Source organism: Hyperolius riggenbachi, chromosome 7 (genome assembly GCF_040937935.1).
Source record: "Hyperolius riggenbachi isolate aHypRig1 chromosome 7, aHypRig1.pri, whole genome shotgun sequence".
In the NCBI taxonomy this organism is placed as follows: Eukaryota; Metazoa; Chordata; class Amphibia; order Anura; family Hyperoliidae; genus Hyperolius; species Hyperolius riggenbachi.
Genome location: NC_090652.1, coordinates 63,454,713 through 63,472,055, shown reverse-complemented (window position 1 = coordinate 63,472,055; position 17,343 = coordinate 63,454,713). Strand labels below are relative to the sequence as shown.

General features: G+C 41.8%; 1 long non-coding RNA gene across 1 annotated transcript; it reads right to left on the bottom strand.

Annotated features, from left to right (window-relative positions):
- Positions 1-4,792: 4,792 nt before the first annotated feature.
- LOC137525537 (uncharacterized) lies at positions 4,793-16,111 on the bottom strand. The gene is made up of 3 exons (XR_011022933.1): positions 16,032-16,111; positions 11,721-11,794; positions 4,793-5,107 (listed from the first exon to the last, which is right to left on the bottom strand). It is a non-coding gene; the product is annotated as an uncharacterized lncRNA (long non-coding RNA).
- Between the last annotated feature and the right edge of the window lie 1,232 nt (positions 16,112-17,343).

The following is a 17,343-nucleotide window of genomic DNA, read 5'->3' as shown; positions in this document are numbered from 1 at the left end:
TAATGATTTCTGGGTAATTTCCCCTTCCATTTGAACCCAAAGTTTATCACTACTATCTTTTCACCACTCCATAGGCATATTAAGAACTCCCTTGCCTTCTGTATAACAAGGAAATCCCCTATCTCAGCTTTCTGAGTCAACTATGTCTTTTCACAGCGGGATTCTGGTCTTCCTAATCAGCTAAATCAGATGGTTGCTTTTCTGATAAGAGATGAGCAGGCAAAATTCTCAAATTTAATTTCACAGCAAAAAATGTAAAAAAATTTTAAGACCTTGTAACTAATTATGCAGTTAATAATAATAATAATATACAAAAAAAAATAACTGCATCATATGGATCCCCCCTAAACAGCTTCCATGGGCGGTCACTTTAAGGTGGCCATACAGTTGGCGGCCAATTGACCATCCAATTAGATTATTATAATCAAATTGGATGAAAATTGGTGCTGCCCAAATGACAATGCGACCAATTTTGGGGCATAATTGGTCACATTCTTGATTGTGCATGCTGCAAGATTTTGGGCTGACTTGCTTGATAGGGTATGCTGCGGGAACGGTGTGCAATTTGGCGACGATCGATGAACGCGACAAAACCGCTCTCCCCCTAATGAAGAATGCCCCCCCCCCCCAATGCCCGTGCAAAGTATATAATTACCTGTCCATGCCTCCACTCATCCCTCTGCTACTCGGTGCGTATTCCCCTCTTCATACATGCACGCCCCACATGGTTTCCTAGTGAGGGCGTGTGTGTAATTTCACACACGCGTGTCCTTTCTAGGAAACCACGTGGGGTGCATGCGGAGGAAGAATCCCGGAAGCAGCAGCGGGGGACAAGCGAAGGTCGATGGGTAATGAATACTTTACATGGGGCCCCAGGGGGGAGGGGGACATTTACATTAGAGGGCCACAGCGGCGAGGCAGCAGATGGGGCGCACAAGGTCAATTAGGGATCGATTTCAACATGAAATTGATCAGGAATCAGCCTGTGGTGTATGGGCAGCTGACAGATCTCTCTCTTATCAGACTTGATAAGAGAGAGATTTGTCTCTTGGTCGAATATGCCTATCATCGCTAGATGTATGGCCACCTTTATTCAGTTTTCCTCCTGATTTTTCTTTAAAAAAAAAACTGCCCGCACACCTTTTTAAAGTGAACCTTAAAGAGGACCCAAACCAAACATCTCTTTAATTCAAAATATTTAGTTGCACCACTCTGACACACACAAGGATAAATAAACACTCCTTCAAGCCTATGAGCATTTCAGTGCATGCTTTTCACCATTCTCTTTTCATAACTAGGGTTATACTGGGGGCAGCCATTAGCAATTCCTCCTTTGCTGAACACCATCTACTCCACCGGTTTGCCGGATTCTGTCCCGGCAATTTGAAAGGAAGGGAGGGGTTTCTCCAATAAATGTAAAATATTTTATATTTGTCATCATGCAGCTGAAAAAAGGCTGCTATTTATTATTATAATTTAGAAAATAGAATTCATTTCTGAAATCTTGTATTTTTAATTTGGGTCCACTTTAAGCGTGCATGTGTCTCTGACTTTTTAACAATAAAATGTGTCACTTTAGCAAGTGAGGGTGCCTAGTGTACTCTTTACTTACCTTCCATCTCTGCCTGTGCACACTTCTGTCTGAAGCCCCATGAGTGAAAGCAGCTGTAGCGGTTTATGATGCAGTGCAAAGAGAGATTCATCTAAAGGTCCTCAATTTTCCATAGACGTGTACTACGTGGTTGCCTAGCAATGTGGGCGCATGTGTGACATTTGACATCACACATGTGCGCCCACATGGGGCATGAGTGTATGCAGAACGGAGGAATCCTGGAGGCAGTGGAGGACAAGCGGAGGCCGCAGACAGGTAATGTATTGTATAACTTGCACAGGGAACCGGGGGGACATTTAACATTGGGGGGGGGGGGGCATAGCTGGGGTTTTTTGCCACGTTTGTCGATCATTCCGGAATTGCATGTTGTTGCTGCCGGGCACCCGATTGGGCAAGTCGGCCCAAATTTTTGCAGCATGTGCGATCGACTTATGCCACCAATTTCATCCCGAAATTGGTCACATTGTTGGTTGGACATGCACTTGGCGGCACCGTTTTTAATCTGATTCGAATATAATAATTGAATCGGATGGGCAATCCCCCACCAAGTTGCCTGATGTATGGCTACCTTTACAGGTAGCCATACTGTTGTTCTATTATCTTATGTGCTGTGTGCCATTAGGCTAACACATGGCTCTTCATACTACACATAGAGGTTGATTCACCATAACAAATAGTGTGCCTTATCAGAGTTAACACGCCTTATCCGAGTTAACATGCCTTTTCAGAGTTAACATGCCTTATCAGAGTAGCATAGCAAGCGCTACGAACGTATGCCTGCTAATTGGCAATGACTAGAGCCCCACTCGTTCTGCCCTGAGCCCCTGCGGGTCCACCCACTTAAAACGACATTGTCTCCGCAGTTTGATTTGCCCAATAGGCTGCTTGTCACTTGACAAGAAACTCAACAAGACAGCCTTTTGGGCCAATCAAAGTGTGGGGGATAATGTCTTTTAAAGGGATTGGACCCGCAGGGGCTCAGGGCAGGAGAGTGGAGCTCTCATCACATTGCCAATTAGCAAGCATAAGTTCGTGGAGCTTGCTATGCTACTCTGATAAGGCATGTTAACTCTGATAATGCACGTTAACTCTGATAAGACACGTTAACTCTGACAAGGCATGTTAACTCTGATAAGACACGTTAACTCTGATAAGGCAGGCTATTTGTTATAGTGAATGAACCCATGGTCTGCCTTCTCTAGTATGTTATCAGTGCGGTGCAACAGATGATCACCAGTGTTGCTTGCAAATTTTTGCCAAAGTCATTTTCGCATTGAAAATGCTATCTTTGGTTTTGAGAAAATATGTGCGAAAACGCATTGTATTTTTTGCAATATGGTGAAAGTAAACATATTTTTTGTTCTGATGAGAACATTTGCAATTGGTAATTTTAAGTTGAAAATTCATGAAAAGTGCGAAAATCCTTTATTTTAGCATGACAATTCGTGAACAAATTAAAAAATCACAAGCTTATTACTAAATTATTTTTTATAGCGTTTTCGCTCAAATTTCAAATTTAACATTTAAAAGAATATCAGCATTTTCGATCATCACTGCAGATCACCACTGGTCTCTCAAATGGCAGAAGGAATTGGTAATCAAGAGCCATAAATCAGCATCTGTCTGCCACTGTCCCACTAGTATTTCTATTTCAGTCCAGCTACACATAAACCTAAACATACTGACCCATTTTTCTGAATGCAGTTACACTTTAAAGAGCAAGATGGTTTTAAAACTGACCAATGAAAGTCCCCCTCAGAGAGGATTTTCATTGGTTAAACCTCTGGCCCAATAGAAAGCCCCAGGGGGAGGCTCAAAGATGCTTTGCCGGGGCCTCCTGAACAGTGTAGCCTTAGAGCTGGCATGAAAAAGGAGTGGTATCCTGGAGAGGAAATAGCAGAAGAGTGAACGTGAAATAGCAGGTTCAGTGAACGTGAACAGGTATGCAGTGACTGGTATCAATACAATGTGTGGTTGTCACACACACAGGTACACTGAACAGGCATGCGATGACTGGTATATAACACTGCGTGCTGTCTTTCACGCAGGTGCAGTGAACGTGAACAGGTATGCACAGACTGGTATTACAAATGTGCAGCTGTCACACACAGGTGCAGTGAAAAGGTAGGCACTGAATGTGCTGGGCCTGGCACAGTCATAGCAATTAGCAAGGGCCAGCTGCGACTGACAGGGCTGTATATGCAAGTGTCAGTGGGCCACACACACACAAAAAACTGATCACAAGAACATTAGCTCTCAAAAGAGCTGTTTTGGGGTGTTTTTTAGCAATAAGTATCAGCAAGGAGCAAGCTACCAAGCCTAACAACAGCCTACCTAAGCTTTCCCTAATCTCTGCAGCAACTCTCTCCCTGCTCTCACTATTACTGCAGCACACAGGGTGAGATCATGGTCGACGCAGCTGCCTTTTATACAGGGGGGGAGCGTAGCCCAATTGGCTACCATGTGTCTGCTGACTGTGATGTAGAGGGCCAAAGTTTAGCGCAATGATGTAGTATAGGGGGCGGATCGCACTCGCATAAAGTTTGTGTTCGATCACAAATGAGAACTGCTATGTTCACGTGCATAAGTTTGCATGCCATCTCTTGTCAAATGTCCTTAGTGGTGACTTCAGTTTACGGAAATGGAAGGACAGTGTGGACGGGTTTTGTGAATGGCAGAGCTGTCTGAATAGACGGCTGCAGTCATTCACATGGGAACTTAGATCAATGAATGGGAACTGTGTTCCCATTCATTGATCTAGCGGCTAACGATTGATGGCACTGAGCGGCGGTACCCAGCGTGCGGGGGGGGGAGGGGGGGTAGCTACGTCCCTGCACAGAGTTGTGGCATTTTGCAGAATGTAGTTACTCGTCCCGGCAGAGGGGAAGTGGTTAAACAAAATTTGACTTGAAGGATTAAATCTTAACTTGAATTTTGCAAAGTCAAAAGTCATCATTTTTTTCTGCAAATTCTTCTTGTTCCTTTCTTAATTACTGTGTCTTTTTTTCTGTATTTTTTTAAGGCGTTGCTCATAGTCCCACTGATCCCACAAACTGTGCCTCTTATACTTTTCTTCAAGCATCCTCATCTGTTTGTTGTGTTCTTGTTGTTCTTGTTGTTTCTGTTTTTCTGCCTCTTCCTTTTGAAGACGTATGGTCTGATTCATGCATGCGCCCTCCACTATTTTCTGTTGCTGCAGTTTTCTTTCATTGACTTTTAGCTCTCTTTTGTGAATATAATTCAGCACTGATATTTTCCGCTCCATCCTTTCTCTCTCAGGATTCTGTGGTATATTAATTTGGAATTTAGCATCACTAACAGCTTCATGTAAAAATCTGATGACTGAGCTATGGGTTTCTGTTGAATATTTTGGATTTTTTTCTGTATAATTTTCTAGGTCAAACAATGTCTCCATTCCCATATCTCTGAACATTTTCTTTATTTCTTCAAGTCTTCCATCTGTCTTATGAGTGAGAACCACAATGGGAAATACACCTGCACCAAACCAGATTGAGAGTAAGTGTACATAATTGCCTGACCAATACAGTTGTACAATGGAATAAGCTAATAATGATGATAACTAAAACCTTTTAAAGATATCTTCAAGAATCATTTTTGACATAATCATGCATGTGCACACAATTTAAAGAAGAACTTTAACCAAGGATTGAACTTCATTCCAATCAGTAGCTGATGCCCCCTTTCCCACGAGAAATCTTTACCTTTTCTCGAATAGATCATCAGCGGGGATCAGTATGGCTGATATTGTGGTGACCCCCCCACAGTGTAATGTCATGACCAAGTTCCTGACAGTTTCCTGTCTGTGAACCTCATTGCATTGTGGGAGATATCAGCTTTTTCCAACTGGCAAGCAAGCAATATCTCCCACTCTGCATAGAACTCTCAGTAACAAACATTCTATACAGATCACCTGCAGAACTAAAGACGTTCCCACCTGTGATACATTTCAGAATGTAAAGCAGAGAGAGTAAATATTTTACAATGGGCAAACACTGATAATCTGTAAAGGGGTATTGTAAAAAAATAAGCAATTTTATACATTATGTTATTTTCACTACAATTCCTCTTTAAATGGAGACGCTACACACTCACCTAAAGGTTCCAGTGATAACATCATGTTGGGGGTTCTATTTGGTATGGATCTCTGTGAGCTTCTAAAGGTAGGCTTCAACTTTATAGCAGCAACCTCAGCTCCCACAATGACATCTTACAGAGGTCATAATGCTCACCCACTCATCCCCACCTATTGTTGTTAACTGGAGTATATTAACCACTTCGGGACCAGCACCCTCTGCCCCCTTAAGGACCAGAGGGTGCTGGTCCATTAAACAGCCGCTTCCCGATGAATCGCCGCTAAAATCCGCCGCTCTCGACGAACACGTCGCTCTGTCCCCGCCGCAGGCTGCTCTCTCTGCCGTCGGTATGATGGCAGAGTGCTGTACGCCGGTCAGGAGCCGCTTTCATTGGCTCCTGACCCTGTCACTCCATGTAAGCCAATGGGAACGGTTTAAATGAATGACAGGGCCAGGAGCCAATGAAAACGGCTCCTGCCCAGCTCAAAGTGCTCTGCCGTCATAGAGGTGGCAGGGCAGCATATTGTGGCGCAGATCGAGCAGGGACAGCGGCGGAGACGGGCGGGGGCACGCGGTCAATGGGACGCAGAGTTTACGTCCGGTCAGAACCGCAGTGCCCACTGCCCGCCGTAGATTTATACTGCGGCGGTCCGCAGTAGGTTAAGCAATGGATACAAGGGGAACCCTTGAAGGAGAGGAATGCATAATAATGAGAGAGCAATGTGTTGTTTCTGGGGGTTGTGGAAGGGAGAAGTGGAGTTGGGACAGAGCGCAAACAGGAGTTAAAACACAGTAAGGTACTTTGGCTCAATGCTTTGTCTAACTAGCAGGGGTAGCCAATGAGATGAAAATAGTTCTTAGTTGATGCAGAATTAAGTTGGGTTTTTTTTGTGTGCAAATCTATGCAGCTTAAAAATGGACCAAATCCAATCCTACCAAGTTGGGATTTGATTTGTCTGTTATCAAGCTGCATACATTTGCATTTAAAATTGGTATAGTCATGCATTAACTCTTTGCATCTCATTGACCATCCTTACTAACCAGATGGCTTCATGTGGTATTAAAGATGAGATTGGGGGAAGGTTGGAAGGTGGGAGAGGGCAACATTATTTAGTGAGGAAGAAAGTAAGAAAAAAAATTGTTGGAATAGGGCTTTAAGTAGTGTAGTAGTGGTGTACACTATACAATATAACTGCATAAAATATGCTCTTTGTTGACTTTTCACAGTTGTGGAAATATAAGTTTAAATTATCTTAGTTCCACTTAACCACGTGAGGACCGCAGTGTTAAACCCCCCTAAAGACCAGGCCATTTTTCTCTAAATGGGCCACTGCAGCTTTAAGGCCTCGCTGCAGGGCTGCACAACTCAGCACACAAGTGATCCCCCCCCCCATTTCTCCCCACCAACAGAGCTTTCTGTTGGTGGGGTCTAATCGCTCCCCCAGTGATTATTTTTTTATAAATATTTTTTGCATCATTTTACAAATATATTTCTTTTTTCTTTTTTTTTCAAACTCCCTCCCGCCCCCAGCCAGCCAATAGCGGTGATTGGCTGTCATAGGCTTCAGCCTATGAGAGCCAATCGCTCTCCTTTCTCACTGCCTCAGATCGCAGCGCTGTACAGCAATAAAAGATGGCGAGACTGAAGGCAGAGCGGAGCTCCGTCATCAGATTGGTGGTGCATGCGCATCGGCGTGTGCGATCTCCCGAAAAACCACGCCCCCAAGAACCTTAGGGTGTTAGGCGGTCCTGGGGCTGCTGCCATGTCCACGTCCGTCGGCGTGAAGCGGGCGTCAAGCGGTTAATGGGAATCTGAGGTGGGGATGTTTGTTAAAAAAAAAAACATGCTACCTGATCCGTAGGGATGGCCGCATCAGGTAGCTACAATCCTTGCCGCTCTGCGCTGCTCATGTGGCCTGCAATGGTGGCCCTCTGAGGTCATGCTGGCAGCTGTGCTCTGTGTGTCTCACACAGAGCACACAGAGCAGAGTGCAAGGAGGCAGGGGAGCATCCGGGGAGAGGCAGAGCTCCCCAATGGCAGCTGTGGGAGGGGATTAAGAAACTCCCTCAGTGGGCGTTTTGCAGCGGTTCCTCTCTTGCTATGGATACACCTTGAGCTTGGCAACAAGTTTAATGTTGGCAATTTTGTGGGGTCACATTGTGTCGTGGGGGGGGCATAGAATGGCCCATAGGGGACACAGAGGCATGTCATGGACTAGGGAACATGGCTTTGTGTCCTCCTGTGCCAACTCGGGTTCACTTTAAAGGAGACCCAAACTCATACAGGAATCCTCAAGCTGAAACTTTCTTTTGTGCTGCAAGACTTTCGAAACAGATATTTAATTAAAAAAATTTTTTTTATACAAGTTCTTGTAGTCACCACCATGGGCAACAGATGTGTGTTTGTTCTAGGTCTAGGATTGTTACCATCTCAGTCATTAGGTAGAGTCACCCTGTTCCTCCATCACTCTTTCTTTGATGCAATTTACCTTAACTTTCTGAGATTTAGTTCTTCTAAAGCATATTTGCATTCCTAGAAATGAGACTGTGCAGCTTTTTGTATAAACATTGGCCAAGCTCCAGCCTGATAGCCTAGATTAAATTAGATCTCACAATTGATTTCTTTAAAGTATTGCAAATAAACCAAATGGTATGTTCTGTGACATCAAACCACAGTTTTTGTAACCTTGGTAAAGTAGGTTGGGGAAATACTCTTCTCTTTCTTTCACTTCTACAAATTTACCTGGATAATGTGCAGAGGAATTAGACTACGAGGACTTTATTTCCTATGGTCCCTCATCCTGGAATACCTGATTGAGCAAACCAAATGGAGTAAACAAGCAGCACCCAATGCTGCTAATCAAAACCACTCCTAACACCTTGTGCAACCAATGATAGATGTTTAATCCCGTTTCACGTGACTGGGATATAAAAAAGAGGAAAGCTAAGTTTTGTCCAACCATATACGTAGCACTTACTAATACTGTAGTTAAAAAAGATAAACTTTTATTCAGCACTGGACAGTGCACTTCACCGCTATAAGCCACTTCGTCAGGGCAATAATTGTGCCGGATTTGCAGTAAAACAGTAAAAAGCGTGGAGGGCCTGACAGGAAGTTCTTCAATGCAGGAAAGCATTGAAACCCTCTTTAAAATCCAGATATGGAATTTGACATGACTTTCTGCTATGATAAGATAGTCCACATTTTAACCAATCTTGCTGTAAAGAATTCCTTTTTAAATAGACGGCAAAAACTTTTTCCCTCCATACAAAGAGCAGTCCTTCTCCAAGTGTGATGTTCCCATCTGTTTGCCATTTATTTTATATGGTGCTTTACCATTGGCATGTCCAAGGTGCATGACTTTACATTTATCAACATTAAATCATCTGCCATATGTCTGCCCATAAGAGCATGTTGACAAGTTCCTGTTGTAATATGTCACTATCCGTCTTAGTTTTGGTAATTCTGCATTATTTTGTATCACCTGTGAACATTACTTTTTATTCAGTCTAGACAATCATCAATAAATAAATTGAAAAGGATTGGACCTTGCACTGACCCTTGCGGGACCCACTGCTAACATTTTTCCTTTTTGAGTATGATCCATTTTCAGTCACTTTTTGTCTTCTGTCCCTTAACCAGTTCTCTGTCCACATACACATATTTTCTCCCAGTCCCTGTATCCTCAGCTTCTGCACCAGGCTATTGTGAGGAACAGTATCAAACGCTTTTGCAAAGTCCAAGTACACTACATCTATTGCTTTCCCAAGATCTACATTTAGATTCACCACTTCATAAAAGTTGAGAATGGTGGTAAGACATAACCTGACTTTAGTAAACCCATGCTGTTGAATTGAAATCAGATTATTCTGTGCAATATAATTTTCTAATTATAATTTTCTAATCTTCCCTGTCCTGGCAGCCTAGCTTTTGACCACTTTCTGGTTGACCCCATCTGCATATTTGGGTCTTCCTCCCCCTTTGTCCTGGCTTACCCCCCTCCATCTTGGCTCTCCTATCTGTGGATGACTCCTTAAGTTTTCTTTTTTTTAAAAAAAAAACCACTGGACACCATATCATATCTAATATTTGTTTCTGCTGTTGGTAGCATAAGGATGTAACCAATATCTGCATGTTGTTTTCAACATCTGTAAATTATGGTAAATTGGTTGTTGTTGTTTATAATATTTGTGTTAGAATGTGCCTGTTTGCTGTGGAAGTCACATGCTATCCCCAATCTCGATCAGCTACAGGGAGATCCTTCCTTCGTGATCTCCATCAGAAGTAAATGCAGTCTGCCAATCTCTGTTAGCAATGTGGTTCCAACCCTACCAGTAGTAGAACAGACTGTACAAAGTAGGACAACAATTATAGCCCTACAAAATTTGGGATACACTTTGAAAAAAACTGTATTGCTAAGACAAGGTTTAGGGGCAATGTAGAGCTGGAGCACAGTATGGTGGTTATTAGGGATGGGCCGAATCCACAATTTTTTTGAATCCGAATCCGAATCTGAAAAGGTTCTCGAATATCTCAAACCTTTCGAATCCCGAATCTAGGTAGGTATAGTGGCCTGTAGGTAGGTAGGTATAGCGGCCTGTAGGTAGGTAGGTAAGCATAGTGTCCGGTAGGTAGAACCCCTCCTCGTGCCTCCTCTGCTTACCGCCAACCCCCCCACGGCCCCCTCCATCCCCCGTGCCTCCTCCGCTCACCCCTGCATAAGAATCTACTCACCTTTCCTGTGGAGCGCAGAGCGGCAGACCTCTTCGTTACTTCCCTGTTCCCTCTAGTGGCCGGACCGGCTCTTACTGATGATGTCATTATAAGAGCCGGTCACTAGGGGGAACCAGGAAGTCGGCGAGAGGTCTGCCGCTCTGCGCTCCACTATGAATAGGTGAGTTGTTACAGTATGCGGGCGGGCGGAGGAGGCACGGGGGGGGCGGAGGAGGACAAGTGCGAGCGGTGGATGCGCGGCGATGCAGCGTCGGGATTCGGCAGATTCGTGTAGTGGAAAATGGCGTCGGGATTCGAATCCACGAATCTCGAATATTTCCTAATATTCGAGGGATTTGTGGATTCGCAGGATTCGTCGTCCCACCCCTAGTGGTTATGTAAAGCAGAAACACATCATGGGAGGCGCTAGAAAGCAGGGGCCCACTACGAGGAAAGTTATACATCTCTGACAACATATGTCACTGGAAGGCCTGAACACTGCTGGGGGTAGTGATGATCGTAATGGAAAATTTCACAATTTTGCGTAATTTTCATAATTAATATCTTAATAGCAAAATCATAATTGTGATAAATTACGCAAATGTACACAAAAATTAGTGTAATGTAGAGTACTGGTTAAGGGCACTGCCTTTGGCATGGGAGACCAGGGTTTGAATCCTGGCTAGGGTCAGTACCTATTCAGTAAGAAGTCCTTGGGCAGGACTCCGTAACACTGCAGGGTGGCCTCCTCCTGAGCGTGTCTCAGTGGCTGCAGCTCTTGAGCGCTTTGAGTCTCACAGGAGAAAAGCGCTATACAAATGTTCAGATTATTATTATTATTATTAGTGTAATTAAGAGTGCATGGGTAATTTTGATTATTATCATAATAACAATAATTTCCATAATAGATAATTTGTAATTGCGCACAATTGTACAAAGCTATGACCAATTTTTGCATAATTATGATCAATCACATTTATTGTAATTTTAGCAAAATAATGATAACTTACTCAAAATTACAAGGAAACACAAAATAATGAGTAAACACTAATTTACAATTCGACATTACAAATTACACCATGATTAAATACAGGTTTGCCAAAAATTATGAATTACAAATAAGCATCTTAATTTAAAATTGACGATGTAATCAACACGTGACATATGCAATATTTCAGATCATCACTGACTGGGAGGCACTAGGACTTTGGCACACCCTATTTGGCGTGGCTTCTCCTGCTTCTCACATATCTCCTACAGGTACCACTTTGCTGTCTTTGCTACACCAATAAACACATACCTGTCAGGCTTTTACACGCATACAACATTTCTTTCAAGTCTTCTACTTCACCAGGGGCTATAGATTTTCTTGCGCTAAAAATTACATGGAAATTTGAGTTATGTCTGTCCTTTCATTTATCAGACATGAAACAACATGATATCCACCTGATTTACAAAGCCATTGCAGTTTGTGATTGCTCAGCTTTGTACTGCTGCAATCAACATGCAAGATGTAGCGCATCAGGGGTGCCAGCTAAATCATCAAGATCTGCAGGAAGCGTGATCCATTGTGGTTGTGGCCAGTTAACCCCATCATGCTTCCCTCTTTAGAATTGGTCTGGTCTGTACTCTACCTACAAGAAAATGTCATGTTCTGGAACCTTCATGCTCTGGAACCTTCATGTTCTGGAACCTTAAAGGATACCCGAAGTGACATGTGACATCATGAGATAGGCATGTGTATGTTCAGTGCCTAGCACACAAATAACTATGCTCTGTTCCTTTCTTTCTTTCTCTGCCTGAAAGAGTTGAATATCAGGTATGTACGTGGCTGACTCAGTCCTGACTCAGACAGGAAGTGACTACAGTGTGACCCTCACTGATAAGAAATTCCAACTATAAAACACTTTCCTAGCAGAAAATGGCTTCTGAGAGCAAGAAAGAGATAAAAAGGGGAATTTCTTATTAGTGAGGGTCACACTGTAGTCACTTCCTGTCGGAGTCAGGACTGAGTCAGCCACTTACATACCTGATATTTAACTCTTTCAGGCAGAGAAAGAAAAAAGGGAACACAGCATAGTTATTTGTGTGGTAGGCACTGTACATACACATGTCTATCTCATTATGTCACATTTCAGTTTAGGTATTCTTTAATGCTCTAGAACCTGGGTTTCAAGCTGAGACATTTCTGGTTCTTAAATTTTAAACAAAGTAAACACCTTTATTTATTGCTGTTAGGGCTGGTTCACACGGAAGTTGAACCGTCGCTCAAGCACTGTTCATTCAAATGAATGGAGGGTGCTTTTTAAACATTGGTGGCAACGTCTCTCATCATTTGGACAAATGCCACGCTTGATCATGTTGTCTCATTTCCACCTGGAAACTACTTGTATTGTCCAAGATTGGCAAATCACATCGCTTCCATGTAGGGGCCAAAATGTGTTGCATTTGCTGAATGATAGCAATCAATTTGCAGAGAAGTATTTAGCATCGGCCCGTGTGAATTGGTCCTTAGGGTTGTAGCTTATGAGCATAAGTTTTGAGTGCAGAAGGTTACAGATTTGTTTGCTAGTGTGACCTCGTTCACATCAGTAGCGATAGTAGCTGCATCATCTACTGACATAAATAGCAAAACTGTTCAGGGATTATCTGACAATAATATAACATATAACAATCAGACAATGATTCAAGGGAAACTGAAGCGAGAAGTATATGGAGGCTGCATTATTTACAGTATTTCCTTTTAAAAATATCTGCCCTGCAGATCTATTTAGCTACAGAAGTGTCTGAATAACACCAGGAACAAGCATGCAGCTAATCTTGTCAACTCCGATAGGGTCTATGGCAGCAGAGGATCAGCAGAATGGCCAGGAAACTGGTATTGCTTACAAGGAAAAAAATATGGCAGCCTCCATAAACCTCTCGCTTCAGGATCCCTTTAACAATACATGAAGAGTTCACTTTATAGGTATGGAACTCTGTGGTTGAATGCTCCATATTCCAGGTGGTTAGCGAGGTTTTAGCAAGGTCAGAGCGGAAACGGTCAGGAAGAATAAGTGTTAAGGTTTATCAAAAAAGTTTAAAAAGTAAAACATCTACACACCATTAAAATATTTTATAGAACAAAAAATGCAGGTTTCAAAATTTTTAATAAAATATATATTCAAAAAACATTTTTTTTCCCCTTCTTTGTTTCATCTGCATTAAGCTATATTCTTTTCACCTACATACATTAATGCTAAGGTGCCCCTACAGGTATCACTTTTCCCTCTCAATTCCCAAAAGATTTGATAACTGTGAGGAAAACTACCAGAGGTCGATGACCCGACATGTCCACCCTATTGTAATTCTGATCAATTTTCACCCTAAAATTATAGAAATGATCAATTGTACTGGATGGAACATCTGGATCGAAATGGGGACGGGAGTGGTGCTAGATAGATGGCCCATAGCATTGCATTGCTTCGAGTAAATGCTGCTGATCGATGAATATTCACTAGGTTTACAGCTGAAATCTATTGAATATCTATTTGTAGTGTGTTGATGGTTTTTTTTTTATCACTTTCTGATCAGATTCGGATCTGAGAGGGTTTGATCTTTTGGTCTCATCTGGTGGCCATCTGTTAATGTATGAGTATTTTTAATTTGTATTTTTATTCTTCAATTTTTCATCTGTATATTTTGTTTTTGTGTGTATTGTTTTTGTGTGTATATAAAACTTTGTTGAAAGGGAACCCAAAGTGGGAAGGATAGGGAAGCTAAAATATCTATTTAACCTCTTAGGCCTTGTTCACATCTAAAATCGAAATCCTTGACGCCAGCATTTTTACATTTTTTCATGATTTTTGTTTAGCGCCGGGATGCGCCTACCTGCGCACTGCAATCTTTTTATTAAGCGTTTTTATAAGTGCTTTTGCAGAGCGATTCTGTTTTTTTACTTCCTGACGTCAATCAGGAAGTGAACTCTTTCACCCGGAAATGAATAAATGCAATGAATTTATTCATTAAAGCGCTGGGGAAATCGCCATACAAACACTTTGCAATTTCCCTATACCTTCCATTGAGGCAAATCACCCAAAAATGGTACAGGCCGTGGTTTGGTGAGCAGATCGGAATTGAACCGCTCAGATGTGAACACTCTCATAGGGTATCATTGCACAATTGCTTTTAGGGTGATTTTGTTATTGTCGCATACAAGCAATAAAAAGTATGCTTCCAAGTTAGTACTGAGCATGTGCAAACAGTCCAATGTAACTAGCTAATAATGTGTCTAACGCACAGCATGCAGCACTTTCTAATAATGATACACGTTACACAGAAACGCAACATGTGCACTGTGAATGTTGCATAGACTTAGCGTTGCTGTGCGTTAGTCCATGTTAAAAAAATTTCTAACGTGCGACTTTAACGCCGCACTGTGAAAGAGACCTTAACCCATTCAGGTTCCGTCGTTTTCACTTGAGAAATGTTCACCTCCCATTCATTAGCCTATAACTTTATCACTACTTATCACAATTAACTGATCTATATCTTGTTTTTTCCGCCACCAATTAGGCTTTCTTTGGGGAGTACATTTTGCTAAGAGCCACTTTACTGTAAATGCATTTTAACAGGAAGAATAAGAACAAAATGGAAAAAAATTATTATTTCTCAGTTTTCAGCCATTATAGTTTTAAAATAATACATGCCTCCATAATTAAAACTAATTAATGTCCTGGTTATTACACCATTAAAATTATGTCCCTATCACAATGTATGGCGACAATATTTTATTTGGAAATAAAGGTGCATTTTTTCCGTTTTGCATCTATCACTATTTACAAGTTTGAAATAAAAAAAATATAGAAATATTTCATCTTTACATTGATATTTAAAAAGTTTAGACCCTTAGGTAAATATTTACATGTTTTTTTTTTATTGTAATGGTTTTTTTTTTATATTAAACATTTTATCTGGGTATTTTTGGGAGGGTGGGATGTAAAGTATAGTTTTTTAATGTAATTGTGTGTTATTTTTATTTTTTTTTTATTTTAGTTGTAGTATTACTTTTTGGCCACAAGATTGCGGCCATGAGTTTGTTTACATGACGTCACTCTAAGCGTAACACACGCTTAGAGTGACTCATCGGGAAGGGAACGGCCAGAAAAAGCGCAGCTTCCGAGAGAAGCTGTCGCTTTTTCAGCGGGGGAGAGGAATCAGTGATCGGGCACCATAGCCCGATACATTGATTCCTTGGCTACCGAATCCGCGGCCGGGAGTGTGCATGGTTCCTGGACGTAGAAACCAAAATAGGTTAAACTAGATTTAAATATAAAATAAAACTGTTGGATATCTAAAAAAAAGTCATTTTTAGGAGGAAGAGAGATACAAGTGTTTATCACATCAGTTTATTTTCACCTCGGATGTCCTTTAATTTTAAACATTGCCAGGCTGTCCTGCTTATCCTCTGCCTCCAATATTAGTACTTTTTGCAATAGACACTGAACAAGCATGCAGATCAGAGGTTTCTGACAAAATCTGCCAAGATTAGCTGCATATTTGAAGAAATGGAAATGCAATATAATTTTGTTAAATAACAAATAATATTTGTCAGAGTATATTAATTTCTTACCTGTAGACAAAGACGGGGACAATGAAATCTGACAATAACACGCAAGGCTCGGCTTCCACAATCCTTTCTGCCAGTCCAAATCCTTTGCTGCAATCAACAGGCTTATCCAAGGGTAACAAGTTTGCTGAATTATGGGAAAAATATGATTGAATATTATTGTGCATTTATATGGTGGTAGCACTTTCCATGATACTTTACTGAGCTCATTCAGCCATTCATGTCAATAACTATTGGTTGCTAAGAGGGGCTCACAATCTAACCATATGCCCCTACCATAATGACGCTTTAATGGAAGAAAGAGAGCAACTAGCACTTCAAGTTGTATTAGTTGTGTGCAAATTGATGGGAGGCGCAAAGATGACATACCAGGGAGCCCCTGGTGACAGCGATCTCTACTATACAGTACTAAGTATAGCTGAGAGCTGTGGCGGACCTTCATATGGCAGCGGCTGGCAGAGATCTTCAATCAAGATCACAAGATAGAGGATATTGACGTGGGTTAATTTCTGAGGATATGGGCGTGGAAACATTTTTTAAAGGTACAGGTAAGTATTTACGTTTAATTAAGAATGTTAAATGTTTATGGGTGTGTTTTTATTCCATTTAACTTTTTGTGGGAAGAACTCTGTTCCCCTGTACTCATTTGTAGGGGGTGGGCATCTGGGGGTCCCTTTCTTAAAGGGGACTCCCAGATGCCACCATAAACCCCCCAGGACTTTGGCGGCCCCATCTCCTCCTGGGGCACCGAAGGTAGGGAAGAGCCCCAAGGCTCTGGGGGAGGGGCCCAGAAAACATTTCCCACACTCAGAACGAGAATTTTAAAATCAATTTTCCCAAAAACTATATGCTCTTTTTGAAAAATGCATATACCCATACCCATAAGGAGGCTTTGCTATTAACTGGTAAAGTCGACAGCCATTCACCTGCCATTTAAGTCTTTGCAGCCCGCCACAAGCAGTTGGTTCGCGAACATTGACGGTAATTTGTGTTCTGCTAAATCATTAATTTAATCTCCACCATACCATCGTCATTATCTAATGTCTTTCCATGTTGCTACTATTAAAATCTATTTATATAGCCCTGGCATCTTCAGCAATGCTTTACAGAGTACATACTGTAGTTATGTCACTGACTGTCCTCACAATCACAATCTAACTCCACCCATATCACAGTCCAATGTCACTGTGTTTATATTAGTGCTGATATCTTCCTCAGCACTTTACAGAGTACATAACCAACAGCTTGATTCACTAAAAAGTGGTAAATTTACCACACACAGGCTTTGCGGCATAAAATTAGCGCCCACACACTA